This window comes from Lepisosteus platostomus, chromosome 5 (genome assembly GCF_059453375.1).
Source record: "Lepisosteus platostomus isolate fLepPlt1 chromosome 5, fLepPlt1.hap1, whole genome shotgun sequence".
In the NCBI taxonomy this organism is placed as follows: domain Eukaryota; kingdom Metazoa; phylum Chordata; class Actinopteri; order Semionotiformes; family Lepisosteidae; genus Lepisosteus; species Lepisosteus platostomus.
The window spans coordinates 47,803,478-47,825,729 of NC_142615.1; the positions used below are offsets into that span (position 1 = coordinate 47,803,478).

The 22,252-nt window shown below is 51.7% G+C and overlaps 18 non-coding genes and 14 pseudogenes across 18 annotated transcripts in view; all 32 read left to right on the forward strand.

Annotated features, from left to right (window-relative positions):
• LOC148668054 (5S ribosomal RNA) overlaps nt 1–108 on the forward strand; it is a 119-nt gene extending 11 nt beyond the window's left edge. The window contains exon 1 of the ribosomal RNA XR_015937504.1: nt 1–108. This exon is cut by the window's left edge and continues 11 nt beyond it. This is a non-coding gene — a ribosomal RNA (5S ribosomal RNA).
• Nucleotides 109–645: 537 nt separating this feature from the next.
• Nucleotides 646–764, forward strand: LOC148668055 (5S ribosomal RNA). The gene has a single exon (XR_015937265.1). It is a non-coding gene; the product is annotated as a 5S ribosomal RNA (ribosomal RNA).
• Nucleotides 765–1,299: 535 nt separating this feature from the next.
• Nucleotides 1,300–1,418, forward strand: LOC148668056 (5S ribosomal RNA). The gene has a single exon (XR_015938217.1). It is a non-coding gene; the product is annotated as a 5S ribosomal RNA (ribosomal RNA).
• A 536-nt stretch (nt 1,419–1,954) lies between these two features.
• LOC148668057 (5S ribosomal RNA) lies at nt 1,955–2,073 on the forward strand (annotated as a pseudogene).
• Nucleotides 2,074–2,610: 537 nt separating this feature from the next.
• Nucleotides 2,611–2,729, forward strand: LOC148668058 (5S ribosomal RNA). The gene has a single exon (XR_015938426.1). It is a non-coding gene; the product is annotated as a 5S ribosomal RNA (ribosomal RNA).
• Nucleotides 2,730–3,265: 536 nt separating this feature from the next.
• Nucleotides 3,266–3,384, forward strand: LOC148668059 (5S ribosomal RNA). Its single transcript, XR_015937505.1, has one exon. It is a non-coding gene; the product is annotated as a 5S ribosomal RNA (ribosomal RNA).
• Nucleotides 3,385–3,921: 537 nt separating this feature from the next.
• On the forward strand, nt 3,922–4,040 carry LOC148668060 (5S ribosomal RNA). Its single transcript, XR_015937506.1, has one exon. It is a non-coding gene; the product is annotated as a 5S ribosomal RNA (ribosomal RNA).
• A 536-nt stretch (nt 4,041–4,576) lies between these two features.
• Nucleotides 4,577–4,695, forward strand: LOC148668061 (5S ribosomal RNA; annotated as a pseudogene).
• Nucleotides 4,696–5,232: 537 nt separating this feature from the next.
• LOC148668062 (5S ribosomal RNA) lies at nt 5,233–5,351 on the forward strand. The gene has a single exon (XR_015938549.1). It is a non-coding gene; the product is annotated as a 5S ribosomal RNA (ribosomal RNA).
• Nucleotides 5,352–5,888: 537 nt separating this feature from the next.
• LOC148668063 (5S ribosomal RNA) lies at nt 5,889–6,007 on the forward strand (annotated as a pseudogene).
• A 537-nt stretch (nt 6,008–6,544) lies between these two features.
• LOC148668064 (5S ribosomal RNA) lies at nt 6,545–6,663 on the forward strand (annotated as a pseudogene).
• Nucleotides 6,664–7,200: 537 nt separating this feature from the next.
• LOC148668065 (5S ribosomal RNA) lies at nt 7,201–7,319 on the forward strand. The gene has a single exon (XR_015939099.1). It is a non-coding gene; the product is annotated as a 5S ribosomal RNA (ribosomal RNA).
• Nucleotides 7,320–7,856: 537 nt separating this feature from the next.
• LOC148668066 (5S ribosomal RNA) lies at nt 7,857–7,975 on the forward strand. The gene has a single exon (XR_015938218.1). It is a non-coding gene; the product is annotated as a 5S ribosomal RNA (ribosomal RNA).
• A 536-nt stretch (nt 7,976–8,511) lies between these two features.
• LOC148668067 (5S ribosomal RNA) lies at nt 8,512–8,630 on the forward strand. The gene has a single exon (XR_015937507.1). It is a non-coding gene; the product is annotated as a 5S ribosomal RNA (ribosomal RNA).
• A 536-nt stretch (nt 8,631–9,166) lies between these two features.
• Nucleotides 9,167–9,285, forward strand: LOC148668068 (5S ribosomal RNA). Its single transcript, XR_015937508.1, has one exon. It is a non-coding gene; the product is annotated as a 5S ribosomal RNA (ribosomal RNA).
• Nucleotides 9,286–9,822: 537 nt separating this feature from the next.
• Nucleotides 9,823–9,941, forward strand: LOC148668069 (5S ribosomal RNA). Its single transcript, XR_015937509.1, has one exon. It is a non-coding gene; the product is annotated as a 5S ribosomal RNA (ribosomal RNA).
• Nucleotides 9,942–10,477: 536 nt separating this feature from the next.
• LOC148668070 (5S ribosomal RNA) lies at nt 10,478–10,596 on the forward strand (annotated as a pseudogene).
• A 537-nt stretch (nt 10,597–11,133) lies between these two features.
• LOC148668071 (5S ribosomal RNA) lies at nt 11,134–11,252 on the forward strand. Its single transcript, XR_015938586.1, has one exon. It is a non-coding gene; the product is annotated as a 5S ribosomal RNA (ribosomal RNA).
• Nucleotides 11,253–11,789: 537 nt separating this feature from the next.
• LOC148668072 (5S ribosomal RNA) lies at nt 11,790–11,908 on the forward strand (annotated as a pseudogene).
• Nucleotides 11,909–12,445: 537 nt separating this feature from the next.
• On the forward strand, nt 12,446–12,564 carry LOC148668073 (5S ribosomal RNA; annotated as a pseudogene).
• A 537-nt stretch (nt 12,565–13,101) lies between these two features.
• LOC148668074 (5S ribosomal RNA) lies at nt 13,102–13,220 on the forward strand. The gene has a single exon (XR_015938587.1). It is a non-coding gene; the product is annotated as a 5S ribosomal RNA (ribosomal RNA).
• A 537-nt stretch (nt 13,221–13,757) lies between these two features.
• LOC148668075 (5S ribosomal RNA) lies at nt 13,758–13,876 on the forward strand (annotated as a pseudogene).
• A 537-nt stretch (nt 13,877–14,413) lies between these two features.
• LOC148668076 (5S ribosomal RNA) lies at nt 14,414–14,532 on the forward strand. The gene has a single exon (XR_015937217.1). It is a non-coding gene; the product is annotated as a 5S ribosomal RNA (ribosomal RNA).
• A 537-nt stretch (nt 14,533–15,069) lies between these two features.
• LOC148668077 (5S ribosomal RNA) lies at nt 15,070–15,188 on the forward strand. The gene has a single exon (XR_015937510.1). It is a non-coding gene; the product is annotated as a 5S ribosomal RNA (ribosomal RNA).
• Nucleotides 15,189–15,724: 536 nt separating this feature from the next.
• LOC148668078 (5S ribosomal RNA) lies at nt 15,725–15,843 on the forward strand (annotated as a pseudogene).
• Nucleotides 15,844–16,380: 537 nt separating this feature from the next.
• LOC148668079 (5S ribosomal RNA) lies at nt 16,381–16,499 on the forward strand. The gene has a single exon (XR_015938588.1). It is a non-coding gene; the product is annotated as a 5S ribosomal RNA (ribosomal RNA).
• A 537-nt stretch (nt 16,500–17,036) lies between these two features.
• LOC148668080 (5S ribosomal RNA) lies at nt 17,037–17,155 on the forward strand (annotated as a pseudogene).
• Nucleotides 17,156–17,692: 537 nt separating this feature from the next.
• Nucleotides 17,693–17,811, forward strand: LOC148668081 (5S ribosomal RNA). Its single transcript, XR_015937218.1, has one exon. It is a non-coding gene; the product is annotated as a 5S ribosomal RNA (ribosomal RNA).
• Nucleotides 17,812–18,347: 536 nt separating this feature from the next.
• Nucleotides 18,348–18,466, forward strand: LOC148668082 (5S ribosomal RNA; annotated as a pseudogene).
• A 537-nt stretch (nt 18,467–19,003) lies between these two features.
• LOC148668083 (5S ribosomal RNA) lies at nt 19,004–19,122 on the forward strand (annotated as a pseudogene).
• Nucleotides 19,123–19,659: 537 nt separating this feature from the next.
• On the forward strand, nt 19,660–19,778 carry LOC148668084 (5S ribosomal RNA; annotated as a pseudogene).
• A 536-nt stretch (nt 19,779–20,314) lies between these two features.
• Nucleotides 20,315–20,433, forward strand: LOC148668085 (5S ribosomal RNA; annotated as a pseudogene).
• The last annotated feature ends 1,819 nt before the right edge of the window (nt 20,434–22,252 follow it).

Here is a 22,252-nt window from a genome sequence, read left to right on the forward strand (position 1 = left end):
CACCCCCTTGAGCACGCCTGATCTCGTCTGATCTCGGAAGCTAAACAGGGATGGGCCTGGTTAGTACTTGGATGGGAGACCGCCTGGGAATACCAGGTGCTGTAAGCTTTTAAGCGCAGGAGGCGCCCTATCCCCGCTCGCTCGCTCATTCCCCTGTTCACACGTGCAGTGCGGCTTGTCCGTCTGTTTATTTGTCAGCTTTGGCGAGACGCGGGTGCTTGTGTATTAGCGTGAGCGTTTTTTATTCTGATCAGGAACAGTTTTACAAGTCCGCAAAGGATCGAGGAAAGGTTTATCGCCAGCTGAAAAGAGACACAGCACTTCGGCTCTGGAGACTTGTTCGGCTGGCGTTCGGAGAGTCGCGTTTTTCAGAATTGTATTGAGATCGTTTTCCACAGAGCTCAGATGTCAAAGCACAGCAGCAGCTCTCCACAGCGATCCTCTATAGCGCCCTTTCTCCCGCAGCTCCGTCCTCATTGGAAGGAAGCAAGAGTGAAAGTCTGAAGTGAAATAGAGCGGGGACGAAGGCAGTGAAGAGAGAGAACGTGGGAAGAAGAGAAAAACGCAAGGGAAAAAAAGCAGCGTCGTAAAAGAGGTGACGGAGCTGTCCTCTCAATAAGAAGGGTGCCAGCGAGCCTTGCTCTCGCTTACGGCCACACCCCCTTGAGCACGCCTGATCTCGTCTGATCTCGGAAGCTAAACAGGGATGGGCCTGGTTAGTACTTGGATGGGAGACCCCCTGGGAATACCAGGTGCTGTAAGCTTTTAAGCGCAGGAGGCGCCCTATCCCCGCTCGCTCGCTCATTCCCCTGTTCACACGTGCAGTGCGGCTTGTCCGTCTGTTTATTTGTCAGCTTTGGCGAGACACGGGTGCTTGTGTATTAGCGTGAGCGTTTTTTATTCTGATCAGGAACAGTTTTACAAGTCCGCAAAGGATCGAGGAAAGGTTTATCGCCAGCTGAAAAGAGACACAGCGCTTCGGCTGTGGAGACTTGTTCGGCTGGCGTTCGGAGAGTCGCGTTTTCAGAATTGTATTGAGATCGTTTTCCACAGAGCTCAGATGTCAAAGCACAGCAGCAGCTCTCCACAGCGATCCTCTATAGCGCCCTTTCTCCCGCAGCTCCGTCCTCATTGGAAGGAAGCAAGAGTGAAAGGCTGAAGTGAAATAGAGCGGGGACGAAGGCAGTGAAGAGAGAGAACGTGGGAAGAAGAGAAAAACGCAAGGGAAAAAAGCAGCGTCGTAAAAGAGGTGACGGAGCTGTCCTCTCAATAAGAAGGGTGCCAGCGAGCCTTGCTCTCGCTTATGGCCACACCCCCTTGAGCACGCCTGATCTCGTCTGATCTCGGAAGCTAAACAGGGATGGGCCTGGTTAGTACTTGGATGGGAGACCGCCTGGGAATACCAGGTGCTGTAAGCTTTTAAGCGCAGGAGGCGCCCTATCCCCGCTCGCTCGCTCATTCCCCTGTTCACACGTGCAGTGCGGCTTGTCCGTCTGTTTATTTGTCAGCTTTGGCGAGACACGGGTGCTTGTGTATTAGCGTGAGCGTTTTTTATTCTGATCAGGAACAGTTTTACAAGTCCGCAAAGGATCGAGGAAAGGTTTATCGCCAGCTGAAAAGAGACACAGCGCTTCGGCTGTAGAGACTTGTTCGGCTAGCGTTCGGAGAGTCGCGTTTTTCAGAATTGTATTGAGATCGTTTTCCACAGAGCTCAGATGTCAAAGCACAGCAGCAGCTCTCCACAGCGATCCTCTATAGCGCCCTTTCTCCCGCAGCTCCGTCCTCATTGGAAGGAAGCAAGAGTGAAAGGCTGAAGTGAAATAGAGCGGGGACGAAGGCAGTGAAGAGAGAGAACGTGGGAAGAAGAGAAAAACGCAAGGGAAAAAAGCAGCGTCGTAAAAGAGGTGACGGAGCTGTCCTCTCAATAAGAAGGGTGCCAGCGAACCTTGCTCTTGCTTGCGGCCACACCCCCTTGAGCACGCCTGATCTCGTTTGATCTCCGAAGCTAAATAGGGATGGGCCTGGTTAGTACTTGGATGGGAGACCGCCTGGGAATACCAGATGCTGTAAGCTTTTAAGCGCAGAAGGCGCCCTATCCCCGCTCGCTCGCTCATTCCCCTGTTCACACGTGCAGTGCGGCTTGTCCGTCTGTTTATTTGTCAGCTTTGGCGAGACACGGGTGCTTGTGTATTAGCGTGAGCGTTTTTTATTCTGATCAGGAACAGTTTTACAAGTCCGCAAAGGATCGAGGAAAGGTTTATCGCCAGCTGAAAAGAGACACAGCGCTTCGGCTGTGGAGACTTGTTCGGCTGGCGTTCGGAGAGTCGCGTTTTTCAGAATTGTATTGAGATCGTTTTCCACAGAGCTCAGATGTCAAAGCACAGCAGCAGCTCTCCACAGCGATCCTCTATAGCGCCCTTTCTCCCGCAGCTCCGTCCTCATTGGAAGGAAGCAAGAGTGAAAGGCTGAAGTGAAATAGAGCGGGGACGAAGGCAGTGAAGAGAGAGAACGTGGGAAGAAGAGAAAAACGCAAGGGAAAAAAAGCAGCGTCGTAAAAGAGGTGACGGAGCTGTCCTCTCAATAAGAAGGGTGCCAGCGAGCCTTGCTCTCGCTTATGGCCAGACCCCCTTGAGCACGCCTGATCTCGTCTGATCTCGGAAGCTAAACAGGGATGGGCCTGGTTAGTACTTGGATGGGAGACCGCCTGGGAATACCAGGTGCTGTAAGCTTTTAAGCGCAGGAGACGCCCTATCCCCGCTCGCTCGCTCATTCCCCTGTTCACACGTGCAGTGCGGCTTGTCCGTCTGTTTATTTGTCAGCTTTGGCGAGACACGGGTGCTTGTGTATTAGCGTGAGCGTTTTTTATTCTGATCAGGAACAGTTTAACAAGTCCGCAAAGGATCGAGGAAAGGTTTATCGCCAGCTGAAAAGAGACACAGCGCTTCGGCTGTGGAGACTTGTTCGGCTGGCGTTCGGAGAGTCGCGTTTTTCAGAATTGTATTGAGATCGTTTTCCACAGAGCTCAGATGTCAAAGCACAGCAGCAGCTCTCCACAGCGATCCTCTATAGCGCCCTTTCTCCCGCAGCTCCGTCCTCATTGGAAGGAAGCAAGAGTGAAAGGCTGAAGTGAAATAGAGCGGGGACGAAGGCAGTGAAGAGAGAGAACGTGGAAAGAAGAGAAAAACGCAAGGGAAAAAAGCAGCGTCGTAAAAGAGGTGACGGAGCTGTCCTCTCAATAAGAAGGGTGCCAGCGAGCCTTGCTCTTGCTTACGGCCACACCCCCTTGAGCACGCCTGATCTCGTCTGATCTCGGAAGCTAAACAGGGATGGGCCTGGTTAGTACTTGGATGGGAGACCGCCTGGGAATACCAGGTGCTGTAAGCTTTTAAGCGCAGGAGGCGCCCTATCCCCGCTCGCTGGCTCATTCCCCTCTTCACACGTGCAGTGCGGCTTGTCCGTCTGTTTATTTGTCAGCTTTGGCGAGACACGGGTGCTTGTGTATTAGCGTGAGCGTTTTTTATTCTGATCAGGAACAGTTTAACAAGTCCGCAAAGGATCGAGGAAAGGTTTATCGCCAGCTGAAAAGAGACACAGCGCTTCGGCTGTGGAGACTTGTTCGGCTGGCGTTCGGAGAGTCGCGTTTTTCAGAATTGTATTGAGATCGTTTTCCACAGAGCTCAGATGTCAAAGCACAGCAGCAGCTCTCCACAGCGATCCTCTATAGCGCCCTTTCTCCCGCAGCTCCGTCCTCATTGGAAGGAAGCAAAAGTGAAAGGCTGAAGTGAAATAGAGCGGGGACGAAGGCAGTGAAGAGAGAGAACGTGGGAAGAAGAGAAAAACGCAAGGGAAAAAAAGCAGCGTCGTAAAAGAGGTGACAGAGCTGTCCTCTCAATAAGAAGGGTGCCAGCGAGCCTTGCTCTTGCTTACGGCCACACCCCCTTGAGCACGCCTGATCTCGTCTGATCTCGGAAGCTAAACAGGGATGGGCCTGGTTAGTACTTGGATGGGAGACCGCCTGGGAATACCAGGTGCTGTAAGCTTTTAAGCGCAGGAGGCGCCCTATCCCCGCTCGCTCGCTCATTCCCCTGTTCACACGTGCAGTGCGGCTTGTCCGTCTGTTTATTTCTCAGCTTTGGCGAGACACGGGTGCTTGTGTATTAGCGTGAGCGTTTTTTATTCTGATCAGGAACAGTTTTACAAGTCCGCAAAGGATCGAGGAAAGGTTTATCGCCAGCTGAAAAGAGACACAGCGCTTCGGCTGTGGAGACTTGTTCGGCTGGCGTTCGGAGAGTCGCGTTTTTCAGAATTGTATTGAGATCGTTTTCCACAGAGCTCAGATGTCAAAGCACAGCAGCAGCTCTCCACAGCGATCCTCTATAGCGCCCTTTCTCCCGCAGCTCCGTCCTCATTGGAAGGAAGCAAGAGTGAAAGGCTGAAGTGAAATAGAGTGGGGACGAAGGCAGTGAAGAGAGAGAACGTGGAAAGAAGAGAAAAACGCAAGGGAAAAAAGCAGCGTCGTAAAAGAGGTGACGGAGCTGTCCTCTCAATAAGAAGGGTGCCAGCGAGCCTTGCTCTCGCTTACGGCCACACCCCCTTGAGCACGCCTGATCTCGTCTGATCTCGGAAGCTAAACAGGGATGGGCCTGGTTAGTACTTGGATGGGAGACCGCCTGGGAATGCCAGGTGCTGTAGGCTTTTAAGCGCAGGAGGCGCCCTATCCCCGCTCGCTGGCTCATTCCCCTGTTCACACGTGCAGTGCGGCTTGTCCGTCTGTTTATTTGTCAGCTTTGGCGAGACACGGGTGCTTGTGTATTAGCGTGAGCGTTTTTTATTCTGATCAGGAACAGTTTAACAAGTCCGCAAAGGATCGACGAAAGGTTTATCGCCAGCTGAAAAGAGACACAGCGCTTCGGCTGTGGAGACTTGTTCGGCTGGCGTTCGGAGAGTCGCGTTTTTCAGAATTGTATTGAGATCGTTTTCCACAGAGCTCAGATGTCAAAGCACAGCAGCAGCTCTCCACAGCGATCCTCTATAGCGCCCTTTCTCCCGCAGCTCCGTCCTCATTGGAAGGAAGCAAGAGTGAAAGGCTGAAGTAAAATAGAGCGGGGACGAAGGCAGTGAAGAGAGAGAACGTGGGAAGAAGAGAAAAACGCAAGGGAAAAAGAGCAGCGTCGTAAAAGAGGTGACGGAGCTGTCCTCTCAATAAGAAGGGTGCCAGCGAGCCTTGCTCTCGCTTACGGCCACACCCCCTTGAGCACGCCTGATCTCGTCTGATCTCGGACGCTAAACAGGGATGGGCCTGGTTAGTACTTGGATGGGAGACCGCCTGGGAATACCAGGTGCTGTAAGCCTTTAAGCGCAGGAGGCGCCCTATCCCCGCTCGCTCGCTCATTCCCCTGTTCACACGTGCAGTGCGGCTTGTCCGTCTGTTTATTTGTCAGCTTTGGCGAGACACGGGTGCTTGTGTATTAGCGTGAGCGTTTTTTATTCTGATCAGGAACAGTTTTACAAGTCCGCAAAGGATCGAAGAAAGGTTTATCGCCAGCTGAAAAGAGACACAGCGCTTCGGCTGTGGAGACTTGTTCGGCTGGCGTTCGGAGAGTCGCGTTTTTCAGAATTGTATTGAGATCGTTTTCCACAGAGCTCAGATGTCAAAGCACAGCAGCAGCTCTCCACAGCGATCCTCTATAGCGCCCTTTCTCCCGCAGCTCCGTCCTCATTGGAAGGAAGCAAGAGTGAAAGGCTGAAGTGAAATAGAGCGGGGACGAAGGCAGTGAAGAGAGAGAACGTGGGAAGAAGAGAAAAACGCAAGGGAAAAAAAGCAGCGTCGTAAAAGAGGTGACGGAGCTGTCCTCTCAATAAGAAGGGTGCCAGCGAGCCTTGCTCTCGCTTACGGCCACACCCCCTTGAGCACGCCTGATCTCGTCTGATCTCGGAAGCTAAACAGGGATGGGCCTGGTTAGTACTTGGATGGGAGACCGCCTGGGAATACCAGGTGCTGTAAACTTTTAAGCGCAGGAGGCGCCCTATCCCCGCTCGCTCGCTCATTCCCCTGTTCACACGTGCAGTGCGGCTTGTCCGTCTGTTTATTTGTCAGCTTTGGCGAGACACGGGTGCTTGTGTATTAGCGTGAGCGTTTTTTATTCTGATCAGGAACAGTTTTACAAGTCCGCAAAGGATCGAAGAAAGGTTTATCGCCAGCTGAAAAGAGACACAGCGCTTCGGCTGTGGAGACTTGTTCGGCTGGCGTTCGGAGAGTCGCGTTTTTCAGAATTGTATTGAGATCGTTTTCCACAGAGCTCAGATGTCAAAGCACAGCAGCAGCTCTCCACAGCGATCCTCTATAGCGCCCTTTCTCCCGCAGCTCCGTTATCATTGGAAGGAAGCAAGAGTGAAAGACTGAAGTGAAATAGAGCGGGGACGAAGGCAGTGAAGAGAGAGAACGTGGGAAGAAGAGAAAAACGCAAGGGAAAAAAAGCAGCGTCGTAAAAGAGGTGACGGAGCTGTCCTCTCAATAAGAAGGGTGAAAGCGAGACTTGCTCTCGGTTACGCCCACACACCCTTGAGCACGCCTGATCTCGTCTGATCTCGGAAGCTAAACAGGGATGGGCGTGGTTAGTACTTGGATGGGAGACCGCCTGGGAATACCAGGTGCTGTAAGCTTTTAAGCGCAGGAGGCGCCCTATCCCCGCTCGCTCGCTCATTCCCCTGTTCACACGTGCAGTGCGGCTTGTCCGTCTGTTTATTTGTCAGCTTTGGCGAGACACGGGTGTTTGTGTATTAGCGTGAGCGTTTTTTATTCTGATCATGAACAGTTTAACAAGTCCGCAAAGGATCGAGGAAAGGTTTATCGCCAGCTGAAAAGAGACACAGCGCTTCGGCTGTGGAGACTTGTTCGGCTGGCGTTCGGAGAGTCGCGTTTTTCAGAATTGTATTGAGATCGTTTTCCACAGAGCTCAGATGTCAAAGCACAGCAGCAGCTCTCCACAGCGATCCTCTATAGCGCCCTTTCTCCCGCAGCTCCGTCCTCATTGGAAGGAAGCAAGAGTGAAAGGCTGAAGTGAAATAGAGCGGGGACGAAGGCAGTGAAGAGAGAGAACGTGGGAAGAAGAGAAAAACGCAAGGGAAAAAAAGCAGCGTCGTAAAAGAGGTGACGGAGCTGTCCTCTCAATAAGAAGGGTGCCAGCGAGCCTTGCTCTTGCTTACGGCCACACCCCCTTGAGCACGCCTGATCTCATCTGATCTCGGAAGCTAAACAGGGATGGGCCTGGTTAGTACTTGGATGGGAGACCGCCTGGGAATACCAGGTGCTGTAAGCTTTTAAGCGCAGGAGGTGCCCTATCCTCGCTCGCTCGCTCATTCCCCTGTTCACACGTGCAGTGCGGCTTGTCCGTCTGTTTATTTGTCAGCTTTGGCGAGACACGGGTGCTTGTGTATTAGCGTGAGCGTTTTTTATTCTGATCAGGAACAGTTTTACAAGTCCGCAAAGGATCGAGGAAAGGTTTATCGCCAGCTGAAAAGAGACACAGCGCTTCGGCTGTGGAGACTTGTTCGGCTGGCGTTCGGAGAGTCGCGTTTTTCAGAATTGTATTGAGATCGTTTTCCACAGAGCTCAGATGTCAAAGCACAGCAGCAGCTCTCCACAGCGATCCTCTATAGCGCCCTTTCTCCCGCAGCTCCGTCCTCATTGGAAGGAAGCAAGAGTGAAAGGCTGAAGTGAAATAGAGCGGGGACGAAGGCAGTGAAGAGAGAGAACGTGGGAAGAAGAGAAAAACGCAAGGGAAAAAAAGCAGCGTCGTAAAAGAGGTGACGGAGCTGTCCTCTCAATAAGAAGGGTGCCAGCGAGCCTTGCTCTCGCTTATGGCCACACCCCCTTGAGCACGCCTGATCTCGTCTGATCTCGGAAGCTAAACAGGGATGGGCCTGGTTAGTACTTGGATGGGAGACCGCCTGGGAATACCAGGTGCTGTAAGCTTTTAAGCGCAGGAGACGCCCTATCCCCGCTCGCTCGCTCATTCCCCTGTTCACACGTGCAGTGCGGCTTGTCCGTCTGTTTATTTGTCAGCTTTGGCGAGACACGGGTGCTTGTGTATTAGCGTGAGCGTTTTTTATTCTGATCAGGAACAGTTTAACAAGTCCGCAAAGGATCGAGGAAAGGTTTATCGCCAGCTGAAAAGAGACACAGCGCTTCGGCTGTGGAGACTTGTTCGGCTGGCGTTCGGAGAGTCGCGTTTTTCAGAATTGTATTGAGATCGTTTTCCACAGAGCTCAGATGTCAAAGCACAGCAGCAGCTCTCCACAGCGATCCTCTATAGCGCCCTTTCTCCCGTAGCTCCGTCCTCATTGGAAGGAAGCAAGAGTGAAAGGCTGAAGTGAAATAGAGCGGGGACGAAGGCAGTGAAGAGAGAGAACGTGGAAAGAAGAGAAAAACGCAAGGGAAAAAAGCAGCGTCGTAAAAGAGGTGACGGAGCTGTCCTCTCAATAAGAAGGGTGCCAGCGAGCCTTGCTCTTGCTTACGGCCACACCCCCTTGAGCACGCCTGATCTCGTCTGATCTCGGAAGCTAAACAGGGATGGGCCTGGTTAGTACTTGGATGGGAGACCGCCTGGGAATACCAGGTGCTGTAAGCTTTTAAGCGCAGGAGACGCCCTATCCCCGCTCGCTGGCTCATTCCCCTGTTCACACGTGCAGTGCGGCTTGTCCGTCTGTTTATTTGTCAGCTTTGGCGAGACACGGGTGCTTGTGTATTAGCGTGAGCGTTTTTTATTCTGATCAGGAACAGTTTAACAAGTCCGCAAAGGATCGAGGAAAGGTTTATCGCCAGCTGAAAAGAGACACAGCGCTTCGGCTGTGGAGACTTGTTCGGCTGGCGTTCGGAGAGTCGCGTTTTTCAGAATTGTATTGAGATCGTTTTCCACAGAGCTCAGATGTCAAAGCACAGCAGCAGCTCTCCACAGCGATCCTCTATAGCGCCCTTTCTCCCGTAGCTCCGTCCTCATTGGAAGGAAGCAAGAGTGAAAGGCTGAAGTGAAATAGAGCGGGGACGAAGGCAGTGAAGAGAGAGAACGTGGAAAGAAGAGAAAAACGCAAGGGAAAAAAGCAGCGTCGTAAAAGAGGTGACGGAGCTGTCCTCTCAATAAGAAGGGTGCCAGCGAGCCTTGCTCTTGCTTACGGCCACACCCCCTTGAGCACGCCTGATCTCGTCTGATCTCGGAAGCTAAACAGGGATGGGCCTGGTTAGTACTTGGATGGGAGACCGCCTGGGAATACCAGGTGCTGTAAGCTTTTAAGCGCAGGAGGCGCCCTATCCCCGCTCGCTGGCTCATTCCCCTGTTCACACGTGCAGTGCGGCTTGTCCGTCTGTTTATTTGTCAGCTTTGGCGAGACACGGGTGCTTGTGTATTAGCGTGAGCGTTTTTTATTCTGATCAGGAACAGTTTAACAAGTCCGCAAAGGATCGAGGAAAGGTTTATCGCCAGCTGAAAAGAGACACAGCGCTTCGGCTGTGGAGACTTGTTCGGCTGGCGTTCGGAGAGTCGCGTTTTTCAGAATTGTATTGAGATCGTTTTCCACAGAGCTCAGATGTCAAAGCACAGCAGCAGCTCTCCACAGCGATCCTCTATAGCGCCCTTTCTCCCGCAGCTCCGTCCTCATTGGAAGGAAGCAAAAGTGAAAGGCTGAAGTGAAATAGAGCGGGGACGAAGGCAGTGAAGAGAGAGAACGTGGGAAGAAGAGAAAAACGCAAGGGAAAAAAAGCAGCGTCGTAAAAGAGGTGACAGAGCTGTCCTCTCAATAAGAAGGGTGCCAGCGAGCCTTGCTCTTGCTTACGGCCACACCCCCTTGAGCACGCCTGATCTCGTCTGATCTCGGAAGCTAAACAGGGATGGGCCTGGTTAGTACTTGGATGGGAGACCGCCTGGGAATACCAGGTGCTGTAAGCTTTTAAGCGCAGGAGGCGCCCTATCCCCGCTCGCTCGCTCATTCCCCTGTTCACACGTGCAGTGCGGCTTGTCCGTCTGTTTATTTCTCAGCTTTGGCGAGACACGGGTGCTTGTGTATTAGCGTGAGCGTTTTTTATTCTGATCAGGAACAGTTTTACAAGTCCGCAAAGGATCGAGGAAAGGTTTATCGCCAGCTGAAAAGAGACACAGCGCTTCGGCTGTGGAGACTTGTTCGGCTGGCGTTCGGAGAGTCGCGTTTTTCAGAATTGTATTGAGATCGTTTTCCACAGAGCTCAGATGTCAAAGCACAGCAGCAGCTCTCCACAGCGATCCTCTATAGCGCCCTTTCTCCCGCAGCTCCGTCCTCATTGGAAGGAAGCAAGAGTGAAAGGCTGAAGTGAAATAGAGTGGGGACGAAGGCAGTGAAGAGAGAGAACGTGGAAAGAAGAGAAAAACGCAAGGGAAAAAAGCAGCGTCGTAAAAGAGGTGACGGAGCTGTCCTCTCAATAAGAAGGGTGCCAGCGAGCCTTGCTCTCGCGTACGGCCACACCCCCTTGAGCACGCCTGATCTCGTCTGATCTCGGAAGCTAAACAGGGATGGGCCTGGTTAGTACTTGGATGGGAGACCGCCTGGGAATGCCAGGTGCTGTAAGCTTTTAAGCGCAGGAGGCGCCCTATCCCCGCTCGCTGGCTCATTCCCCTGTTCACACGTGCAGTGCGGCTTGTCCGTCTGTTTATTTGTCAGCTTTGGCGAGACACGGGTGCTTGTGTATTAGCGTGAGCGTTTTTTATTCTGATCAGGAACAGTTTAACAAGTCCGCAAAGGATCGACGAAAGGTTTATCGCCAGCTGAAAAGAGACACAGCGCTTCGGCTGTGGAGACTTGTTCGGCTGGCGTTCGGAGAGTCGCGTTTTTCAGAATTGTATTGAGATCGTTTTCCACAGAGCTCAGATGTCAAAGCACAGCAGCAGCTCTCCACAGCGATCCTCTATAGCGCCCTTTCTCCCGCAGCTCCGTCCTCATTGGAAGGAAGCAAGAGTGAAAGGCTGAAGTGAAATAGAGCGGGGACGAAGGCAGTGAAGAGAGAGAACGTGGGAAGAAGAGAAAAACGCAAGGGAAAAAGAGCAGCGTCGTAAAAGAGGTGACGGAGCTGTCCTCTCAATAAGAAGGGTGCCAGCGAGCCTTGCTCTCGCTTACGGCCACACCCCCTTGAGCACGCCTGATCTCGTCTGATCTCGGACGCTAAACAGGGATGGGCCTGGTTAGTACTTGGATGGGAGACCGCCTGGGAATACCAGGTGCTGTAAGCTTTTAAGCGCAGGAGGCGCCCTATCCCCGCTCGCTCGCTCATTCCCCTGTTCACACGTGCAGTGCGGCTTGTCCGTCTGTTTATTTGTCAGCTTTGGCGAGACACGGGTGCTTGTGTATTAGCGTGAGCGTTTTTTATTCTGATCAGGAACAGTTTTACAAGTCCGCAAAGGATCGAAGAAAGGTTTATCGCCAGCTGAAAAGAGACACAGCGCTTCGGCTGTGGAGACTTGTTCGGCTGGCGTTCGGAGAGTCGCGTTTTTCAGAATTGTATTGAGATCGTTTTCCACAGAGCTCAGATGTCAAAGCACAGCAGCAGCTCTCCACAGCGATCCTCTATAGCGCCCTTTCTCCCGCAGCTCCGTCCTCATTGGAAGGAAGCAAGAGTGAAAGGCTGAAGTGAAATAGAGCGGGGACGAAGGCAGTGAAGAGAGAGAACGTGGGAAGAAGAGAAAAACGCAAGGGAAAAAAAGCAGCGTCGTAAAAGAGGTGACGGAGCTGTCCTCTCAATAAGAAGGGTGCCAGCGAGCCTTGCTCTCGCTTACGGCCACACCCCCTTGAGCACGCCTGATCTCGTCTGATCTCGGAAGCTAAACAGGGATGGGCCTGGTTAGTACTTGGATGGGAGACCGCCTGGGAATACCAGGTGCTGTAAACTTTTAAGCGCAGGAGGCGCCCTATCCCCGCTCGCTCGCTCATTCCCCTGTTCACACGTGCAGTGCGGCTTGTCCGTCTGTTTATTTGTCAGCTTTGGCGAGACACGGGTGCTTGTGTATTAGCGTGAGCGTTTTTTATTCTGATCAGGAACAGTTTTACAAGTCCGCAAAGGATCGAAGAAAGGTTTATCGCCAGCTGAAAAGAGACACAGCGCTTCGGCTGTGGAGACTTGTTCGGCTGGCGTTCGGAGAGTCGCGTTTTTCAGAATTGTATTGAGATCGTTTTCCACAGAGCTCAGATGTCAAAGCACAGCAGCAGCTCTCCACAGCGATCCTCTATAGCGCCCTTTCTCCCGCAGCTCCGTTATCATTGGAAGGAAGCAAGAGTGAAAGACTGAAGTGAAATAGAGCGGGGACGAAGGCAGTGAAGAGAGAGAACGTGGGAAGAAGAGAAAAACGCAAGGGAAAAAAAGCAGCGTCGTAAAAGAGGTGACGGAGCTGTCCTCTCAATAAGAAGGGTGCCAGCGAGCCTTGCTCTCGGTTACGCCCACACCCCCTTGAGCACGCCTGATCTCGTCTGATCTCGGAAGCTAAACAGGGATGGGCCTGGTTAGTACTTGGATGGGAGACCGCCTGGGAATACCAGGTGCTGTAAGCTTTTAAGCGCAGGAGGCGGCCTATCCCCGCTCGCTCGCTCATTCCCCTGTTCACACGTGCAGTGCGGCTTGTCCGTCTGTTTATTTGTCAGCTTTGGTGAGACACGGGTGCTTGTGTATTAGCGTGAGCGTTTTTTATTCTGATCAGGAACAGTTTTACAAGTCCGCAAAGGATCGAGGAAAGGTTTATCGCCAGCTGAAAAGAGACACAGCGCTTCGGCTGTGGAGACTTGTTCGGCTGGCGTTCGGAGAGTCGCGTTTTTCAGAATTGTATTGAGATCGTTTTCCACAGAGCTCAGATGTCAAAGCACAGCAGCAGCTCTCCACAGCGATCCTCTATAGCGCCCTTTCTCCCGCAGCTCCGTCCTCATTGGAAGGAAGCAAGAGTGAAAGGCTGAAGTGAAATAGAGCGGGGACGAAGGCAGTGAAGAGAGAGAACGTGGGAAGAAGAGAAAAACGCAAGGGAAAAAGAGCAGCGTCGTAAAAGAGGTGACGGAGCTGTCCTCTCAATAAGAAGGGTGCCAGCGAGCCTTGCTCTCGCTTACGGCCACACCCCCTTGAGCACGCCTGATCTCGTCTGATCTCGGACGCTAAACAGGGATGGGCCTGGTTAGTACTTGGATGGGAGACCGCCTGGGAATACCAGGTGCTGTAAGCTTTTAAGCGCAGGAGGCGCCCTATCCCCGCTCGCTCGCTCATTCCCCTGTTCACACGTGCAGTGCGGCTTGTCCGTCTGTTTATTTGTCAGCTTTGGCGAGACACGGGTGCTTGTGTATTAGCGTGAGCGTTTTTTATTCTGATCAGGAACAGTTTTACAAGTCCGCAAAGGATCGAAGAAAGGTTTATCGCCAGCTGAAAAGAGACACAGCGCTTCGGCTGTGGAGACTTGTTCGGCTGGCGTTCGGAGAGTCGCGTTTTTCAGAATTGTATTGAGATCGTTTTCCACAGAGCTCAGATGTCAAAGCACAGCAGCAGCTCTCCACAGTGATCCTCTATAGCGCCCTTTCTCCCGCAGCTCCGTCCTCATTGGAAGGAAGCAAGAGTGAAAGGCTGAAGTGAAATAGAGCGGGGACGAAGGCAGTGAAGAGAGAGAACGTGGGAAGAAGAGAAAAACGCAAGGGAAAAAAAGCAGCGTCGTAAAAGAGGTGACGGAGCTGTCCTCTCAATAAGAAGGGTGCCAGCGAGCCTTGCTCTCGCTTACGGCCACACCCCCTTGAGCACGCCTGATCTCGTCTGATCTCGGAAGCTAAACAGGGATGGGCCTGGTTAGTACTTGGATGGGAGACCGCCTGGGAATACCAGGTGCTGTAAACTTTTAAGCGCAGGAGGCGCCCTATCCCCGCTCGCTCGCTCATTCCCCTGTTCACACGTGCAGTGCGGCTTGTCCGTCTGTTTATTTGTCAGCTTTGGCGAGACACGGGTGCTTGTGTATTAGCGTGAGCGTTTTTTATTCTGATCATGAACAGTTTAACAAGTCCGCAAAGGATCGAGGAAAGGTTTATCGCCAGCTGAAAAGAGACACAGCGCTTCGGCTGTGGAGACTTGTTCGGCTGGCGTTCGGAGAGTCGCGTTTTTCAGAATTGTATTGAGATCGTTTTCCACAGAGCTCAGATGTCAAAGCACAGCAGCAGCTCTCCACAGCGATCCTCTATAGCGCCCTTTCTCCCGCAGCTCCGTCCTCATTGGAAGGAAGCAAGAGTGAAAGGCTGAAGTGAAATAGAGCGGGGACGAAGGCAGTGAAGAGAGAGAACGTGGGAAGAAGAGAAAAACGCAAGGGAAAAAAAGCAGCGTCGTAAAAGAGGTGACGGAGCTGTCCTCTCAATAAGAAGGGTGCCAGCGAGCCTTGCTCTCGCTTACGGCCACACCACCTTGAGGACGCCTGATCTCGTCTGATCTCGGAAGCTAAACAGGGATGGGCCTGGTTAGTACTTGGATGGGAGACCGCCTGGGAATACCAGGTGCTGTAAGCTTTTAAGCGCAGGAGGCGCCCTATCCCCGCTCGCTGGCTCATTCCCCTGTTCACACGTGCAGTGCGGCTTGTCCGTCTGTTTATTTGTCAGCTTTGGCGAGACACGGGTGCTTGTGTATTAGCGTGAGCGTTTTTTATTCTGATCAGGAACAGTTTAACAAGTCCGCAAAGGATCGAGGAAAGGTTTATCGCCAGCTGAAAAGAGACACAGCGCTTCGGCTGTGGAGACTTGTTCGGCTGGCGTTCGGAGAGTCGCGTTTTTCAGAATTGTATTGAGATCGTTTTCCACAGAGCTCAGATGTCAAAGCACAGCAGCAGCTCTCCACAGCGATCCTCTATAGCGCCCTTTCTCCCGCAGCTCCGTCCTCATTGGAAGGAAGCAAAAGTGAAAGGCTGAAGTGAAATAGAGCGGGGACGAAGGCAGTGAAGAGAGAGAACGTGGGAAGAAGAGAAAAACGCAAGGGAAAAAAAGCAGCGTCGTAAAAGAGGTGACAGAGCTGTCCTCTCAATAAGAAGGGTGCCAGCGAGCCTTGCTCTTGCTTACGGCCACACCCCCTTGAGCACGCCTGATCTCGTCTGATCTCGGAAGCTAAACAGGGATGGGCCTGGTTAGTACTTGGATGGGAGACCGCCTGGGAATACCAGGTGCTGTAAGCTTTTAAGCGCAGGAGGCGCCCTATCCCCGCTCGCTCGCTCATTCCCCTGTTCACACGTGCAGTGCGGCTTGTCCGTCTGTTTATTTCTCAGCTTTGGCGAGACATGGGTGCTTGTGTATTAGCGTGAGCGTTTTTTATTCTGATCAGGAACAGTTTTACAAGTCCGCAAAGGATCGAGGAAAGGTTTATCGCCAGCTGAAAAGAGACACAGCGCTTCGGCTGTGGAGACTTGTTCGGCTGGCGTTCCGAGAGTCGCGTTTTTCAGAATTGTATTGAGATCGTTTTCCACAGAGCTCAGATGTCAAAGCACAGCAGCAGCTCTCCACAGCGATCCTCTATAGCGCCCTTTCTCCCGCAGCTCCGTCCTCATTGGAAGGAAGCAAGAGTGAAAGGCTGAAGTGAAATAGAGTGGGGACGAAGGCAGTGAAGAGAGAGAACGTGGAAAGAAGAGAAAAACGCAAGGGAAAAAAGCAGCGTCGTAAAAGAGGTGACGGAGCTGTCCTCTCAATAAGAAGGGTGCCAGCGAGCCTTGCTCTCGCGTACGGCCACACCCCCTTGAGCACGCCTGATCTCGTCTGATCTCGGAAGCTAAACAGGGATGGGCCTGGTTAGTACTTGGATGGAAGACCGCCTGGGAATGCCAGGTGCTGTAAGCTTTTAAGCGCAGGAGGCGCCCTATCCCCGCTCGCTGGCTCATTCCCCTGTTCACACGTGCAGTGCGGCTTGTCCGTCTGTTTATTTGTCAGCTTTGGCGAGACACGGGTGCTTGTGTATTAGCGTGAGCGTTTTTTATTCTGATCAGGAACAGTTTAACAAGTCCGCAAAGGATCGACGAAAGGTTTATCGCCAGCTGAAAAGAGACACAGCGCTTCGGCTGTGGAGACTTGTTCGGCTGGCGTTCGGAGAGTCGCGTTTTTCAGAATTGTATTGAGATCGTTTTCCACAGAGCTCAGATGTCAAAGCACAGCAGCAGCTCTCCACAGCGATCCTCTATAGCGCCCTTTCTCCCGCAGCTCCGTCCTCATTGGAAGGAAGCAAGAGTGAAAGGCTGAAGTGAAATAGAGCGGGGACGAAGGCAGTGAAGAGAGAGAACGTGGGAAGAAGAGAAAAACGCAAGGGAAAAAGAGCAGCGTCGTAAAAGAGGTGACGGAGCTGTCCTCTCAATAAGAAGGGTGCCAGCGAGCCTTGGTGTCGCTTACGGCCACACCCCCTTGAGCACGCCTGATCTCGTCTGATCTCGGACGCTAAACAGGGATGGGCCTGGTTAGTACTTGGATGGGAGACCGCCTGGGAATACCAGGTGCTGTAAGCTTTTAAGCGCAGGAGGCGCCCTATCCCCGCTCGCTCGCTCATTCCCCTGTTCACACGTGCAGTGCGGCTTGTCCGTCTGTTTATTTGTCAGCTTTGGCGAGACACGGGTGCTTGTGTATTAGCGTGAGCGTTTTTTATTCTGATCAGGAACAGTTTTACAAGTCCGCAAAGGATCGAAGAAAGGTTTATCGCCAGCTGAAAAGAGACACAGCGCTTCGGCTGTGGAGACTTGTTCGGCTGGCGTTCGGAGAGTCGCGTTTTTCAGAATTGTATTGAGATCGTTTTCCACAGAGCTCAGATGTCAAAGCACAGCAGCAGCTCTCCACAGCGATCCTCTATAGCGCCCTTTCTCCCGCAGCTCCGTCCTCATTGGAAGGAAGCAAGAGTGAAAGGCTGAAGTGAAATAGAGCGGGGACGAAGGCAGTGAAGAGAGAGAACGTGGGAAGAAGAGAAAAACGCAAGGGAAAAAAAGCAGCGTCGTAAAAGAGGTGACGGAGCTGTCCTCTCAATAAGAAGGGTGCCAGCGAGCCTTGCTCTCGCTTACGCCCACACCCCCTTGAGCACGCCTGATCTCGTCTGATCTCGGAAGCTAAACAGGGATGGGCCTGGTTAGTACTTGGATGGGAGACCGCCTGGGAATACCAGGTGCTGTAAGCTTTTAAGCGCAGGAGGCGCCCTATCCCCGCTCGCTCGCTCATTCCCCTGTTCACACGTGCAGTGCGGCTTGTCCGTCTGTTTATTTGTCAGCTTTGGCGAGACACGGGTGTTTGTGTATTAGCGTGAGCGTTTTTTATTCTGATCATGAACAGTTTAACAAGTCCGCAAAGGATCGAGGAAAGGTTTATCGCCAGCTGAAAAGAGACACAGCGCTTCGGCTGTGGAGACTTGTTCGGCTGGCGTTCGGAGAGTCGCGTTTTTCAGAATTGTATTGAGATCGTTTTCCACAGAGCTCAGATGTCAAAGCACAGCAGCAGCTCTCCACAGCGATCCTCTATAGCGCCCTTTCTCCCGCAGCTCCGTCCTCATTGGAAGGAAGCAAGAGTGAAAGGCTGAAGTGAAATAGAGCGGGGACGAAGGCAGTGAAGAGAGAGAACGTGGGAAGAAGAGAAAAACGCAAGGGAAAAAAAGCAGCGTCGTAAAAGAGGTGACGGAGCTGTCCTCTCAATAAGAAGGGTGCCAGCGAGCCTTGCTCTCGCTTACGGCCACACCACCTTGAGGACGCCTGATCTCGTCTGATCTCGGAAGCTAAACAGGGATGGGCCTGGTTAGTACTTGGATGGGAGACCGCCTGGGAATACCAGGTGCTGTAAGCTTTTAAGCGCAGGAGGCGGCCTATCCCCGCTCGCTCGCTCATTCCCCTGTTCACACGTGCAGTGCGGCTTGTCCGTCTGTTTATTTGTCAGCTTTGGTGAGACACGGGTGCTTGTGTATTAGCGTGAGCGTTTTTTATTCTGATCAGGAACAGTTTTACAAGTCCGCAAAGGATCGAGGAAAGGTTTATCGCCAGCTGAAAAGAGACACAGCGCTTCGGCTGTGGAGACTTGTTCGGCTGGCGTTCGGAGAGTCGCGTTTTTCAGAATTGTATTGAGATCGTTTTCCACAGAGCTCAGATGTCAAAGCACAGCAGCAGCTCTCCACAGCGATCCTCTATAGCGCCCTTTCTCCCGCAGCTCCGTCCTCATTGGAAGGAAGCAAGAGTGAAAGGCTGAAGTGAAATAGAGTGGGGACGAAGGCAGTGAAGAGAGAGAACGTGGAAAGAAGAGAAAAACGCAAGGGAAAAAAGCAGCGTCGTAAAAGAGGTGACGGAGCTGTCCTCTCAATAAGAAGGGTGCCAGCGAGCCTTGCTCTCGCGTACGGCCACACCCCCTTGAGCACGCCTGATCTCGTCTGATCTCGGAAGCTAAACAGGGATGGGCCTGGTTAGTACTTGGATGGGAGACCGCCTGGGAATGCCAGGTGCTGTAAGCTTTTAAGCGCAGGAGGCGCCCTATCCCCGCTCGCTGGCTCATTCCCCTGTTCACACGTGCAGTGCGGCTTGTCCGTCTGTTTATTTGTCAGCTTTGGCGAGACACGGGTGCTTGTGTATTAGCGTGAGCGTTTTTTATTCTGATCAGGAACAGTTTAACAAGTCCGCAAAGGATCGACGAAAGGTTTATCGCCAGCTGAAAAGAGACACAGCGCTTCGGCTGTGGAGACTTGTTCGGCTGGCGTTCGGAGAGTCGCGTTTTTCAGAATTGTATTGAGATCGTTTTCCACAGAGCTCAGATGTCAAAGCACAGCAGCAGCTCTCCACAGCGATCCTCTATAGCGCCCTTTCTCCCGCAGCTCCGTCCTCATTGGAAGGAAGCAAGAGTGAAAGGCTGAAGTGAAATAGAGCGGGGACGAAGGCAGTGAAGAGAGAGAACGTGGGAAGAAGAGAAAAACGCAAGGGAAAAAGAGCAGCGTCGTAAAAGAGGTGACGGAGCTGTCCTCTCAATAAGAAGGGTGCCAGCGAGCCTTGCTCTCGCTTATGGCCACACCCCCTTGAGCACGCCTGATCTCGTCTGATCTCGGACGCTAAACAGGGATGGGCCTGGTTAGTACTTGGATGGGAGACCGCCTGGGAATACCAGGTGCTGTAAGCTTTTAAGCGCAGGAGGCGCCCTATCCCCGCTCGCTCGCTCATTCCCCTGTTCACACGTGCAGTGCGGCTTGTCCGTCTGTTTATTTGTCAGCTTTGGCGAGACACGGGTGCTTGTGTATTAGCGTGAGCGTTTTTTATTCTGATCAGGAACAGTTTTACAAGTCCGCAAAGGATCGAAGAAAGGTTTATCGCCAGCTGAAAAGAGACACAGCGCTTCGGCTGTGGAGACTTGTTCGGCTGGCGTTCGGAGAGTCGCGTTTTTCAGAATTGTATTGAGATCGTTTTCCACAGAGCTCAGATGTCAAAGCACAGCAGCAGCTCTCCACAGCGATCCTCTATAGCGCCCTTTCTCCCGCAGCTCCATCCTCATTGGAAGGAAGCAAGAGTGAAAGGCTGAAGTGAAATAGAGCGGGGACGAAGGCAGTGAAGAGAGAGAACGTGGGAAGAAGAGAAAAACGCAAGGGAAAAAAAGCAGCGTCGTAAAAGAGGTGACGGAGCTGTCCTCTCAATAAGAAGGGTGCCAGCGAGCCTTGCTCTCGCTTACGGCCACACCCCCTTGAGCACGCCTGATCTCGTCTGATCTCGGAAGCTAAACAGCGATGGGCCTGGTTAGTACTTGGATGGGAGACCGCCTGGGAATACCAGGTGCTGTAAACTTTTAAGCGCAGGAGGCGCCCTATCCCCGCTCGCTCGCTCATTCCCCTGTTCACACGTGCAGTGCGGCTTGTCCGTCTGTTTATTTGTCAGCTTTGGCGAGACACGGGTGCTTGTGTATTAGCGTGAGCGTTTTTTATTCTGATCAGGAACAGTTTTACAAGTCCGCAAAGGATCGAAGAAAGGTTTATCGCCAGCTGAAAAGAGACACAGCGCTTCGGCTGTGGAGACTTGTTCGGCTGGCGTTCGGAGAGTCGCGTTTTTCAGAATTGTATTGAGATCGTTTTCCACAGAGCTCAGATGTCAAAGCACAGCAGCAGCTCTCCACAGCGATCCTCTATAGCGCCCTTTCTCCCGCAGCTCCGTTATCATTGGAAGGAAGCAAGAGTGAAAGACTGAAGTGAAATAGAGCGGGGACGAAGGCAGTGAAGAGAGAGAACGTGGGAAGAAGAGAAAAACGCAAGGGAAAAAAGCAGCGTCGTAAAAGAGGTGACGGAGCTGTCCTCTCAATAAGAAGGGTGCCAGCGAGCCTTGCTCTCGGTTACGCCCACACCCCCTTGAGCACGCCTGATCTCGTCTGATCTCGGAAGCTAAACAGGGATGGGCCTGGTTAGTACTTGGATGGGAGACCGCCTGGGAATACCAGGTGCTGTAAGCTTTTAAGCGCAGGAGGCGCCCTATCCCCGCTCGCTCGCTCATTCCCCTGTTCACACGTGCAGTGCGGCTTGTCCGTCTGTTTATTTGTCAGCTTTGGCGAGACACGGGTGCTTGTGTATTAGCGTGAGCGTTTTTTATTCTGATCATGAACAGTTTAACAAGTCCGCAAAGGATCGAGGAAAGGTTTATCGCCAGCTGAAAAGAGACACAGCGCTTCGGCTGTGGAGACTTTATTAATAAGGCCCCTCAGTAGTTGAGATCTCTGTTATTCCCATCTAGAAACATGCAATCAGCATGTTATTGCTGAAGCAATAGTCACAACATTATTCCACACCTGGGTGAGATGCGGGTTATGATGACAGTCATGCTTTCTACACCTTATACTGAGCTCAGAAATGGACCAAGCGGACATCTCACGAGCAGATCCCTCCGCGTATAAGAAAGGCAACTTGTCTCAGCAAAAATACAAAAAGGCAAAAACCCCACACTTGGAATGCAAACCTACCCTAAAAAGGAAACACGGTTTTAAAACGAACTTGATTTTCCCCTGGAGAAACCTTTTTATGGACACACATCGCATCTATTACACATGTAGAACTAAATATAAAGATAAAACTTAATATAAGAAGTCATGACATATCACACATGACGAAGTCTGGTCCAGAATAAACAGTTTACACTGACCCACCTTTATTTACCCTGGTCACTCACTTCTATTAACTGTTTAACTGGGTAACAAATTAATATTTGTTTCAATTTGGGATCTACACCTGGGAGCCCTGAAATGTTGGCCAGAGGGGAGAAGCTGATATTCAGACGTGAGAATATATTAAAATAAAGGATCTGATGTTGTTTTTCACCTGTCTAATCAAAGCTTGTTCAAAAATTATCTGATTATAGGACACACGAGTTTATAATCATTCTCATTCCACTTTTTAACCCCGTATATATGCACAATATGAAACGTATATACACTAAATCTCACGTGTGACTCCCATAATATACATTTCTTTACGAAAATTAGGAACACTTACTACAATTATCAACCCCCCATGACGAGGCAATATTTCATACCTTTGTTTCTTTGTGGGTTCAAAGTTCTGTCCTGTCGTTTCACACGTAATGTTTTAGTAGTTATCTCAATTTTCCTTTGCAATTATCTCCAAGATCATCATCAACTTTTTGTAAAACGCTATGCACAACTGATATTTAAAGAAAGTCCTGTACCAAAACGTCTTCGTAGGGAAAGACAACTTTTTTTTCCTTACGTTAGTCGCTACACGGTTACTCAAAAAATCCATTCACCGCCTTTAAAAAAAAGTTTCGTTTTTTATTGTGGTTCACTGACATTTCTGTCACAATTCTGAGGGACCCCAAATAAAATTCACTTGCCGGTATAAAGACGCCGGCGAGGATAAGACAGGTATCGAGCCACCTGCGTATCTAGCGGACGTTTAAAATAAAAAAAATGGCGTGTAATGTTGCGAAGGGCTACTGTTTTTTTTATAGTTTGTCGATTGTGAGGGACGTGGGCCGCGACAGAAATACTGGACGGGGTGGGAAAAGCTTGATTGATGGTTTGTTGTACCGCAACGGTCACAATTGACTCACCAGCAAAGATGGCGCCGAGGCCACATCGGCTCCCTCCCGCCCTGCCTCGCACCGAAGCTCGAGCTGCGGAGCGCGACGCCAAACCGCCAGTCCACGGGCGCGGGCGCCGGACATAGACGTCATAAACCCTTCCGAGGCGCAGGAATTATAGATCACTGTAGTTTCTTCTGGACCCGGGTTAGGGACAGTGTGCCCTCCGTGAGAGTCTT